An 11,158-nucleotide genomic window follows, 5' to 3' on the forward strand; every position below is an offset into this window, starting at 1 on the left:
GTGAGCTTACCTTTGAAATTCCCCATTATATCTGGTCAACAAAGATTTCTCTCTGTTTATCCTAGAGTTCTCAGCAGCCATGAGGTTGGAGTGAAGGCAATGATGTAGCTGCCAAACTACCCTGGCTTTATAGGCACACGGCTGACTGGTTCTTCAACATTTCTCTTAAAGTTTCCCTCCAAATGCCGAGGGGAAAAATAACATCGCTGAACTTCCTCCCGGTTAAAAACGTTGGTATCATATAAAGTTTTAAGCACATGCACAAGACTGGGAAGGAGGTAACAGGCCCAATCTTCAAGGCTGTCATTAGGTTAATGCCTAGGGAGTGCACTGCGTGGTTCCCATAGAGTAAAGATGACCTCATTCTGGTCTAAACAATGAGGTAACCTAGTGTCTAATTATTAGCATTACGGTTATTTCCCCACACTAAGCAGAAAATAAACACGGCATGGCTTTGAATGTCGCCAAAAGTAAAACAAACCTGATCATTTTGAACAATCTCTTTCAGTGACGGATTGGTCTAACTATTTAACACGCAAAAATCTGAATTCCTTTGAGTAGACACTCTTTCTAGTCAAAGCTAAATCTCCCCTTTAGAGTATTATTATCCTCAATGCTTAGTCTGCCAGTGCCAACACACGTCTTAGCCTGACCCCACCCCGACTCGTCAGATCACATGATCTGATTTACTGACCTCGGTCTCCGGCCACTCCTCCGAGCTTCTTACATAATCCTTCTTTCCGTGACTTGCCTTCTCCCAGATTAAATGTAGATCATGAGTAAAGGAAGAGAGGGTAGATGGAAGCTGTAGTGCAATGTGTTTTAAATTCTGACCAGTAAGTGTCAAACTGAAATGGAAGATCATATTTCTGAAGGGGAATGTTGCTTTAGTGAGATCTACTGTCCCAGATTCAAATACTGCCTTCTTGCATCACTTCCATCTACAGACATGAATTCATCCGTTCTCTAATCCCTCTGAAAGCCACCTGTGCCTTGTGTCACCTTCTCCTAGGAGCACTGCAGCAGCAAATATATTATCAGCTGTTACACAGGCTACTTTTATATGCATACAGGAAACCAGGTTACTGGGAGAAACCACGTTAAAGCAAAAAAGACAGTGGATATGTTAATCTATATGCACCATAGTAACACGGTTATTGTAAGACCTGTGTTTACATTCAGCTGGACCGATGCGCACACTTTTCTCCAAGGGCATATTTTAAGCCAAGACTGCATATTTAAGTGTATGAGTGATTTGTTATTCTTAACCCTGAAGAATAGTGTGCTTTTCTGTTAAGAGTCTATTTGGATTGATGGTGTAATGAAAGGTTGGGATTTTATAGAGGGAGGCACACAGTTTCCTTTACCGTGTGTATGTGAAACACCCTACCATTTATTAAAGTTTTGGTTTTAGCCGTATTTTGAACTCTGGAATTTGGAAGGGTAAACCTCTATGAGTTACTATGTTTCCTTTCATGTTGCTGCACTGCTCTCCAATTGATTTGATCAGTTATCTTTAGTAATATAGACTTTTATCAGCAATATTTAAAAACAACTTTCAGAAACTAAAACTGTCAAGCTTGTATTAGGCTTGCTGATGGTGTTACACACTGCAGTTGATTTGGGATCCATACAGATCCCTGACTGATGCATTCCTTTATATCTCACTTTTATTTCAAGAAGTGCAACTTAAAAGATCCGTTTGTCAATCAGCAGAGAAGAAGAAATTTCTTCAGGAGGCTGAATGACACAATTTCACAGACATTCAGCGCATATCAATGAAAATAAGCTGAGAAATTATTGCAAATTAGCCTAAATTTCTAATTCAGCAGAGGCAGCACTGCAAATGATAATTGTTCCAACTTGCTGAGCTAAAGCATTTGGTTAAAAGGTTACTCAACCTCTTTTTAGGACCAAAAGAAGTAAACGGGTATTACCGTCTACTTAAAACTAGTTTTGAGTTCCATATTTTTAGTTGAGTTCCTAACCCTACAGTATGTATAAGAGTAACATTTTGTATAGAAGCTTATAAATATTTTACAGCCCAAGACTTGTAAGCTTTCAGCGTATGCACCCCTCTGGATGTCTGTAACAAGCAAGGTGGTCAAACAAAGTGCATGCTTGATATATACGTACATATATCGAAGACGAGCAATCATGAGGCGTGGTGCAGGTTTTCAGCCATTTGATCCATCTGGAGTATTTTTAATGAAAACCCACAGTTCTCAGGCCCCTGTGACACATAAGTTATCCCTTGGCACTTATCTAGAGTGACCGAGCAGCATTTAGTAGAATACAAGCTTTGTGGGGAGAAATACAGTCCCATTTCTAATCTCTTAGCAGCTATAACGACATCCCCAAAGACCCACTATGCTTAATTGCATCTTTCACACTGCATTTACTTCATTGAATTAAACTAACATTTGTGGTCCAGTATAATTGATCAGAATTCAATATGAACACAAATATATTTCAGCGTCAAGAAATCCCCGGGATGTAGACAGAAGTATACCTTCTAACCCTAACCCTTTCGTATACGGTCCAAAAACATTCAGGACAGCAGCATAACGTTTTCAGCATTAGAACATTCTGAAACCATTTCTGAAATCCCTGCAGAGTTGCCATCAGCAGGTAATTACCGGACTATGACCGGTAAAATATGCTGAAGACCAGCAAATCTAAATCTCTCCGGTCAAAATACTTTCCCTTTAGCGCAATACCGCATCAGTTGCGCCACTTATGTGAAAGACAAGAATAGTATGTGACAGACAAGAATAGTCCATTCTAATGTCGTAACAATGGTCGTAACACTTCATGTGGAGAAAGAGATGTCCTGTATGGGTTGATTGTGCGTTGATCTGTTGGTAATGCCTTGGGGTTCCGGTGGGCATGTAAACAAATGCTGCGCTATACTTTGTGGCCGGTTGCATAGCTACGCTTATTGTTTAGGTCTGATCGATATGGACATAAACGCGAGTAAAGTCTAATCTGACGGGAGAGAGAGAGATCAGCTGCTGCTGACGAGTCGACACGCAGCTCTGCATGATCACCTGCAGCGGTGAGCGGAGCAAAACACACACTTCAGGTTAGAAAATCACACGTAGCTATTTGAATTACCTCTCAAACTATCTAAACTAGTTATAGGTATGTTTAGTTTTACTGTCGGGTCACTCATTACTGGGTCCGCGAGCTGCATGATACTGGCAGGCTGTCAGGAGAAGGAGAGAGCGCTCCGTTTATTATTCCCGTGTTATTGTAAATTACTGTACACTTTTGAATAATGTAGTTAATCTACTATAATTAGTTTGTTTAATATCAAATCCTATCAATTTGTTTTAAAGCTCAATAAATAACAAAGAAGACCTTTGACCGGCACTTTTCAAATTTTGTCCGGAAGATTTAAACTTTAAAAGGACATTTTGACGGGCAAAAAGATATTCTAACGGGAACTCTGAATCCCTGCACATTTTATTGGGCTAAACACGTGGTTGGGAAGTGCTGAATGAAGCCCTGACAAAGTCATTGCTCTTAGCTGATTTTAGAAAATTGGGTAACACAATGACACCATTGGTCCTGCACATACTGCATGTCACTGATTAACCTCAAAAGTGCCGGACTTATTATTAAGTGGCTTGTGACCTTATGTGAAAATTATTTTGAGGAGGATGACAAATTCTCTCCAATCCCATGATTGACTTGCCAACAGCAAAACACAAAAAGTTATTATTAGATCCCCAGATGTTTCACTTTCTTCTCCTTTAAACTACTGAAAAATGTTTTGCTCATATCGACACACCCAACAGCAAAAGAATGTTTTCTTTCCAGAGTAAACAGTCTCTTATGCACACACAATCCATATATCAATCATTACCCTGAACGGGCAACAGAGAATGATGTATCTTCCTTTAAACAGACACATACCTGTTCTTCTGTTGATATAGGATTAACCACGGTGACAAGTTTGAAGCTAAATAGAGTTGAGACAATAGTCCGACAGCATCTTGTCCTCCAACTTCTCTAATCTTTACAAAGCACACATGGAAAAAAATCATTCAGAGGCTGCACCCATGCCTACCTCACACCTTGAACCTAACCCCCACAAATGTTGCAATGAACGGAGGCCTATCTGAGCATGTGTATCCACAGGGCAGGGCCTGCCTCTGAGTAAAGGCAGGAAACAGTCATTATTATACAGCACACAAACTAATGCCACACGCCGCATGAATACTCCCTGAGCTGCACTTTATCTTGCAAGATATGTTTACTCAACAGAGAAACAGGGAAGATGGCTGAAGAGCAAATAATCCATGTTTGCATTGTGTAGCTGTAAAAACAGAGGACCAACTTTCCATGAATAACTTCCTACAATGATTATTCACCCTCTACATTATTTCCGCACAACAATACCTCAACTAATAGGGAGCAGAGAAGCTTGACTGAAGTCCCATCAGCTGTTTCGAACATGTCACCAGCAGCAATATGCTGTGACAGAAGACAACATAAATGATTGTGACTGCATGTAAATCCATGAAATAGAACAGAGTTTATGCTCTGACAGACATGCTTTATCCTGTTGTCAGACGGATGCAGTTAAAACCCTAATGCCTTCTGCATACAATTAAAACACAAACACGTCTGAAGCTGCAGCAATGCTTCCCTAAAAGGAATTACAGCATAATACTACATCTCGAGAGAAGACAATGTAATAACTCACTCTTTGTGTAGCAGATGTGGCACAAGACAAGTGTAACAGTAGACTTTATGCACCAAGCTAATTGAAGTAGAATACAATGATGTGATCATGGATTGGGACGTTTAATACTTAACCTCATTTAACAGTTCAGTTAAAAATGTGTTTAATCATTGCTGCAGTTTTATCAACCATACGCACTTCATTTGCTGTGTCAAACGTTTTCCCACTGCTGAGTATATCAGATGGTCATCAAATGATCATGTTAAGATTTAATGTATGACAGAAATACAGAGATCCTCCGAACGGGAAAAGGATGAAAAAGAACATTAGCATAATAAATGTCCAGCTATTGGCATGAGTCCGGGCTCTGGCAGTGTAAGGTGTCATTCGCATGGGGAATAACGGCTCACTCAGCATCTTCTCATCTTCTATCTATCTAAAAAAATGTGAACAGTATGTTTTTAACAGTTGATTACCCTGAACTTTAAGTATAATTCAACTGAATAACCAATAAAAAAAATATTAAAAAAATAGAAATAAAATAAATAATCGTTTTATTTCGATTATGCTGTTTTCATAATCGTTGCGAGCCAAAATCGTAATTGCGATTAAAATAAGTTAAATAAATTAATTGAGCAGCCCTAGAAGATTATGACTCAAACAAATCCCAATGTCATACATATATTCGTCTCTATAACATCCCTGTCTCAATACGTAGTTTTTATGTATGAGCAACTTCTAACATCCCTGGCAGTTTGTCAAAACATCTGCAGTATGTGTAAAAAGCCAAAGCAGCAAATAACACTTTTCAACTTGAACAAGAATAACTTTGTAGCCTATTAAAAAGTTATAACACATTTTAGATAAACTTTGTGAACCAAACCTGACAATCTGGCAATTAAGAGTTTTTATCCCCCAAATAATTTGTACTATAAATCACTGTAGCATTTCTACATCTGCTGATGTAAAAAAAAAATACCTTTTTATATTAACACAAAACCATTAGCCCTTCATTCTAACCAGCTTCAGGCTGGCTGACTGTAGTTTGTGTTAAAGAAGAGGGTAATCTACTGCAACACTTTTAACAATAAAACCATCTGCATTTAAATTGTAAAGGAAGAGAATATCTTCAGGAATAAAACGTTGAGGGTGAATTAACCTTGAAGAACCTCAATAAGTGAAATGCATAAAATAAATTCCTATTCCGGTACCTTTACCACCAGGACAGAGGACATTGACATGCATTGAACCATAATGCAAAAAGAGAGAAAGAAATGTGGTTATTTAAGTAAATGTCAGGTCAGCCAACCAGCACCTACTGGCCTTTTAAAACAATGACTTCTCCGTCAGGTGAATAAACATTATAGGATATACTTTTTCTCTTTTTTATGCATAACAAAATGTTGTGGGACTCATACACATACTCATTTAAGTAAATATATCCAACAGCAATGTCACTGCAGACTTTAAGGATTGTAGAGTGTCTGTTAGATGGCAAGGCACCATATGGATAATCTATCAAAGAGGATTTGATTGGAAAAATAAATCACAACCGGTCCCAAATCAGAAAATAAATTCCCCTTTATAGTTGTACTCTCTAATGATTCAGCTAGGACGTGTATGACTTTGCAGTAGTGCAGAGGTACGCATGCTTTTGGTGTGCTGTTGTCTAGAATTTGTCACACACAGAGATATTTCTGCACATTTCGTATGTTCAATGTATGACATACAATATGCTGTTCATCATCATGGAGCCACAAAATATGCGAGTACACGAGTATTTTTTAAATTTCCCCCAGGACTTCTAGGAGTATTTCGGCTACAGCTGGAAAACTTGAATGATGTTTGAGCACCTGGGAGGGAATGTCCATCCCAAGTGGGCTCCTGCATTGTTTAGGGTTACTGGTGCATGTAAAAGGAGAGTGCCAGAAAAACAGTTCTTCATGAGACGAGAACGAGCCCTTTAACTGGTTGGCTGGGTTTGTAATCTGGTAGCATTGAAGTATTTTAAACACCTTTAACACATGCAGTCTAATCCTGAAATGTTCAGAAATATTTCCTGTATAGAATCATGTGTGAATGAGAGCAGGGATCGATTCAGTTTAGTAATATGGCAGTTGTATGCAATGTTGCGTTAACGCCTTCTGCTAGCTAGACTGTCCGATGTCCCATCTATTCTGGCATTGCCATGTCATGTGTAAAAAGGTGCAAGACAGAGATGTTCCTGAATATAGTGCCAATGTGCGAATAGTCAACATCACTAGCGATTTTCTTAAAGGTTATCCCAGTAATTTACAAAGCTCTTTTCAAACACCAACACTTTAGACATTCATTAGACAAGCGCTATGCACTATGCAGTGATATTTCTCTGCTTCCTCGGGGTAGACCTGCTAACAAAGCTTTGTTCAGAAGTGAAGAAAACTTGAGAGCAGCGTCATACTTCTTGAAGTATCAATCTGAGCACCATTGCCTTTAGGCTACAGCTTTTCCAGCTTTGATGTAATCACTTCATCGTTACTGTGAAAAAGAAAGAAAAATGACACAGCCCACATCTCCTTCATACCTCCACAATCAAATGCAAAGCTCAGGATATAAAATGCCATTTGAAATGTCATGTACTTGAACTGCACTTTATTTCCAATGTCATCAACTGCCCTTCTATGGAGAAGATCGTACTTTGAAGCAGACTTTGAAATGTCATAACATCCTAAAAGTGAATGTTCTTCCACTTGGCTGAGTTTGATAGAAGCAGGTAAAACAGATTGTTTCAGTTTTCAGTTGTAGTCTGGGGGAACAGGCGTAGACCTCGTGATCACTTGAATGTATGTAACCTGACGTTGGGGAGATGCCTCCACCTTCAGACTAAATACTGCCACTGGGTTACCTCACATACCACTCTGGGATGATAGCTGATCCCACAAACAAGCTATATCAGTTTCTTAAAAGTCTAAAACAAAAAGCGCACAGCCGAGATCATGTTTGTAGCTTGTGTGCGGAAACAATAAATCAATAAAGCTAATAAGCATTGACATAAAATGGGTTTGACTAATCATTCAAGCCTGACGTACAGCAACAACGCTGGGGAACAAAAATAATCAAATAAACCAAAATAGTCAATACATAAAATCAATAATGTCAAATAATCTCTAGTTTCCGCCATAGCAAAATCAACTAGTGTTTCTTTTTGAAACAGAAGCTGAGTTTGAAAGATGGCTGACTTTTGTACAATAATGCTGTATGTTTTACATGTTGTCATGAAAGCTACATTAGTGTTTTTAGGGGTGCTGCTCATTGAGTATGAACTCCTGCACCACTCCTCCTTCTACCATCGGTAAAGAGAGAGCTTTCGCCTGGGGTGATAATGTGAGTAGCTCCTTGAAATATTCAACAAGGTATTGTGTGCCCTGTTAAGGTAATTCTGCTGCAACATAGTCTTAGATAGATGGGATTGTTCAAGCAATGAGTTTGCAGTAAGACTCTTGTAGAAGGCCGCATGTGGAGCGAACCCCAGTGGAAAAGCTGGGTCCCTTCGCTGATATTTCCACATAGCAGACACTGACTAGGGGCAGTCTTTCAGACTCAGCATGTCGGGTGTATGGAAGGCTATTTTACAGGACAAAAATCTATTGTGCACCTAATCTCTAAAAGCGCTGACATGCTTTGTGTTCTGTATTATCTTTAGCTTTCTGGGTTTCTAACCAAAGCATGAAATCTGGGGCTCTTTCAGGAATCTATCTACATATCTAGTTAGATCAACAATCAGCCAGCAGCCGCACATGTCAAGGCTTATCCACACAAGCCATTCCAACGCTGAATACAGGAAATATACTTTTCTAATTAAATTATTTTTACATATGATAGTCAAATAGCTTTTTAGACATTAAAAATTAAGCTTGGAATCTTCCATAGTAATACTGTGTTTAATCTTAAAGGTCCCATGTCATGCTTTTCCGGTTATTACCCGTCCCCTTGTGTGTTATGTAGCTTTTTATGCATGTAAACGGTCTGCAGAGTCACAAACCCTCAAAGTACACCCTGTAGCGAGTAAAACTCTAACACAGAAAAGACCTGTCTATGATGCCCCAGAACGCTTCATTGGAGATTTTTCTTTTTCCATTTTTTTCGTCCTGGTCACAGTGACGTTACGACGATCAAATGGACCAATCCGTGAAGCAGCTCCTCACACACACACACTCACTCAGCCTTATCTTTTCTCAGGCTTTGAGTTTGTGGCAAACTGTGTTGCAAACAGCCTGGCTGTGAGTGTATTTGTGTGCTCAGGCTGAGTTCAGGCTGAGTTCTGCGGTGTCTCGCTGACCCCACGCAGCAACCAGGAAATGACACCAGTAATACAGCTCACACTGTCCGCTCCTCAAGCCTCAAAGGGCGGAGCAGCGAGCCCTGCAACGTCCCGCCGACACGGCACCCAGACCCCACGCAGCATTCTCATCTGTTTGTCATTACTGGTGTAATTTTCTGGTTGCTAACAAACGCCATTGTAACACATAATCACTGATGTTCCGCTCTAACGGTGGTGGACTCATCAGAACAGAGTGGGCGAGCTGACCAATCAGAGCACAGTGGGCTCATAGGGAGGGGGGGGGCAGGAGCTTCAACAAGCCGTTTAGGACAGAGAGTGAATACACATTAGGGCTGAACGATTAATCGATTTTAAATCGAAATCGCGATTTGAAATGATGCGATTATCAAATCAAAGCCTGCAATTTTTTTTAACATTATTATTTTTTTTAAACTTTTTTATTCTTGTGTGTCAGTCATCCACACCAATCAGAAGTGCTGTGCTCCACATGTACCAGCCATTGTTAACAAATAAGAAGTGGCCCATGATAGAAGGTGATAGGCAGATTGATCCAATCACCTGCCAAGTATTTTTGAAAGTGCCTGCCCTTTCCAAATGGCTTCCAATGGAGCTTTCCTAGATGGTTTGGTGAAACAAACCATCTGAGTCAGGTTAGTAATGCTCCATCACATGTTTTACATCTATTACAGGGTGAATCTTAAACTGAAGCTTGACTTTAAAGCAACACAACGGAAGTTTCATGTAAGTTTAGTTCTTTCACTCGTAGCTCGGGGTGCGGGGGTGCTAGAGACGGGAGCATGTTGATGCGACCTTCCTAACCGGAGATATGGCCGCATTTTACAATAAACTTCCGTTGGGTCGCTTAAAAACAAATATCGCAAATCGAATCGCAATATTTGTAAGAAAAATCGCAATTAGATTTTTTTCCTAAAATCGTGCAGCCCTAATACACATACTATACAGAGATGCTGTATGAGAAACCAATGTGATTTTGGAACATTGAACCATGTAAATCTATTCTAGTAGACCTCAACAGTGGATGATCAGTAGAAATGGCCATGTCATGGGACCGTTAAATATTAAAAACATGTTTTATAATGATGATAATGATTGGTCTGCTTGCTATTTTAGTTCCCCCGAATGATAGAATAAAGATAGATTTTATGGGTTCACGTCTTCACGATGGAAATTCCCCTACTCTACTACATGTGGTTTGTTCTCATAGGAGGCAGGAGAAAACTCTCCGACCACACCATGCAAATTTGGTAGGAAAGAAGCTGCAGTATGTGGGGTGGGATTTGATGAGAACTTGCTAGTATTAACTATTATTACCATCCCACACTGGAACCACACCATAATGGCAAAAATAAACATTTCTAAACAGAAATCTATTGAAATGTTATGCAAATCCTTTAATTAGCCAGCAAACCTTAAATGAAACATAAACATGATCAGTCATTCATCACAGTCTGAGCATCGCATACGGCTATATATATATATATTCTGCTTTTTTTATGGATTCAGTTATATCATTAAAATCGCTACATTTAAGGGGAATTTGAATTGTAATTGTGCACAAGGCATCTTCTCCCGACTGGCTAAGGGAAGAGATTGATACAGCACTTTTCTTCAATTGTAGCATGCATGCACTTGCACAAGGCAAATAACCATTTTTGTTTCCAGAAAAGGCAAAGACTGGAAATATTTTCCCTGTCTTAAGAGAGTGGGGGTGTACTTCTTTGGTTGTAGCAAATCTGACATGTAACATAGGGGTGAGGGTTTAAGCCTTGATGTCAGGCCCAGAATTAGAGAGTGAAAAAAACTACCAGGGGGTGGCGGTCCAACAAAAGGCGCTAAACTATTCAACAGTTGTCAGTTCCCATTAAGAAGAACTCACCATGAAGACTGGGTCAAACAATCACACCAAAACTCAAAATGACTTTAGCAACTGTTTGTGTTTTTGTCTACTGAAGCACCAAGTTGTTGTTTGAGCAGATAATGTGTTTTCTTTCTGCATAATCAATAAGCTTTCACAAACAAGTATTATAGAATTCTAGAGTTATGAGCAACACGACAAATGAAAGTGACCGGTTGGCTGAATGTGCTAAAACCTCTCTCCTTGTGCAAAACGAGATGTCACTACT

At 39.5% G+C, this 11,158-nt stretch overlaps 1 protein-coding gene across 2 annotated transcripts in view; it reads right to left on the minus strand.

Moving 5' to 3' along the window:
- The window catches only part of pkp4 (plakophilin 4), a 76,754-nt gene that overhangs the window by 64,058 nt on the left and 1,538 nt on the right, over nucleotides 1-11,158 (minus strand). The window lies entirely within an intron of this gene.

The sequence above is a fragment of the Notothenia rossii genome (assembly GCF_949606895.1).
Source record: "Notothenia rossii genome assembly, chromosome: 2".
NCBI lineage: Eukaryota > Metazoa > Chordata > Actinopteri > Perciformes > Nototheniidae > Notothenia > Notothenia rossii.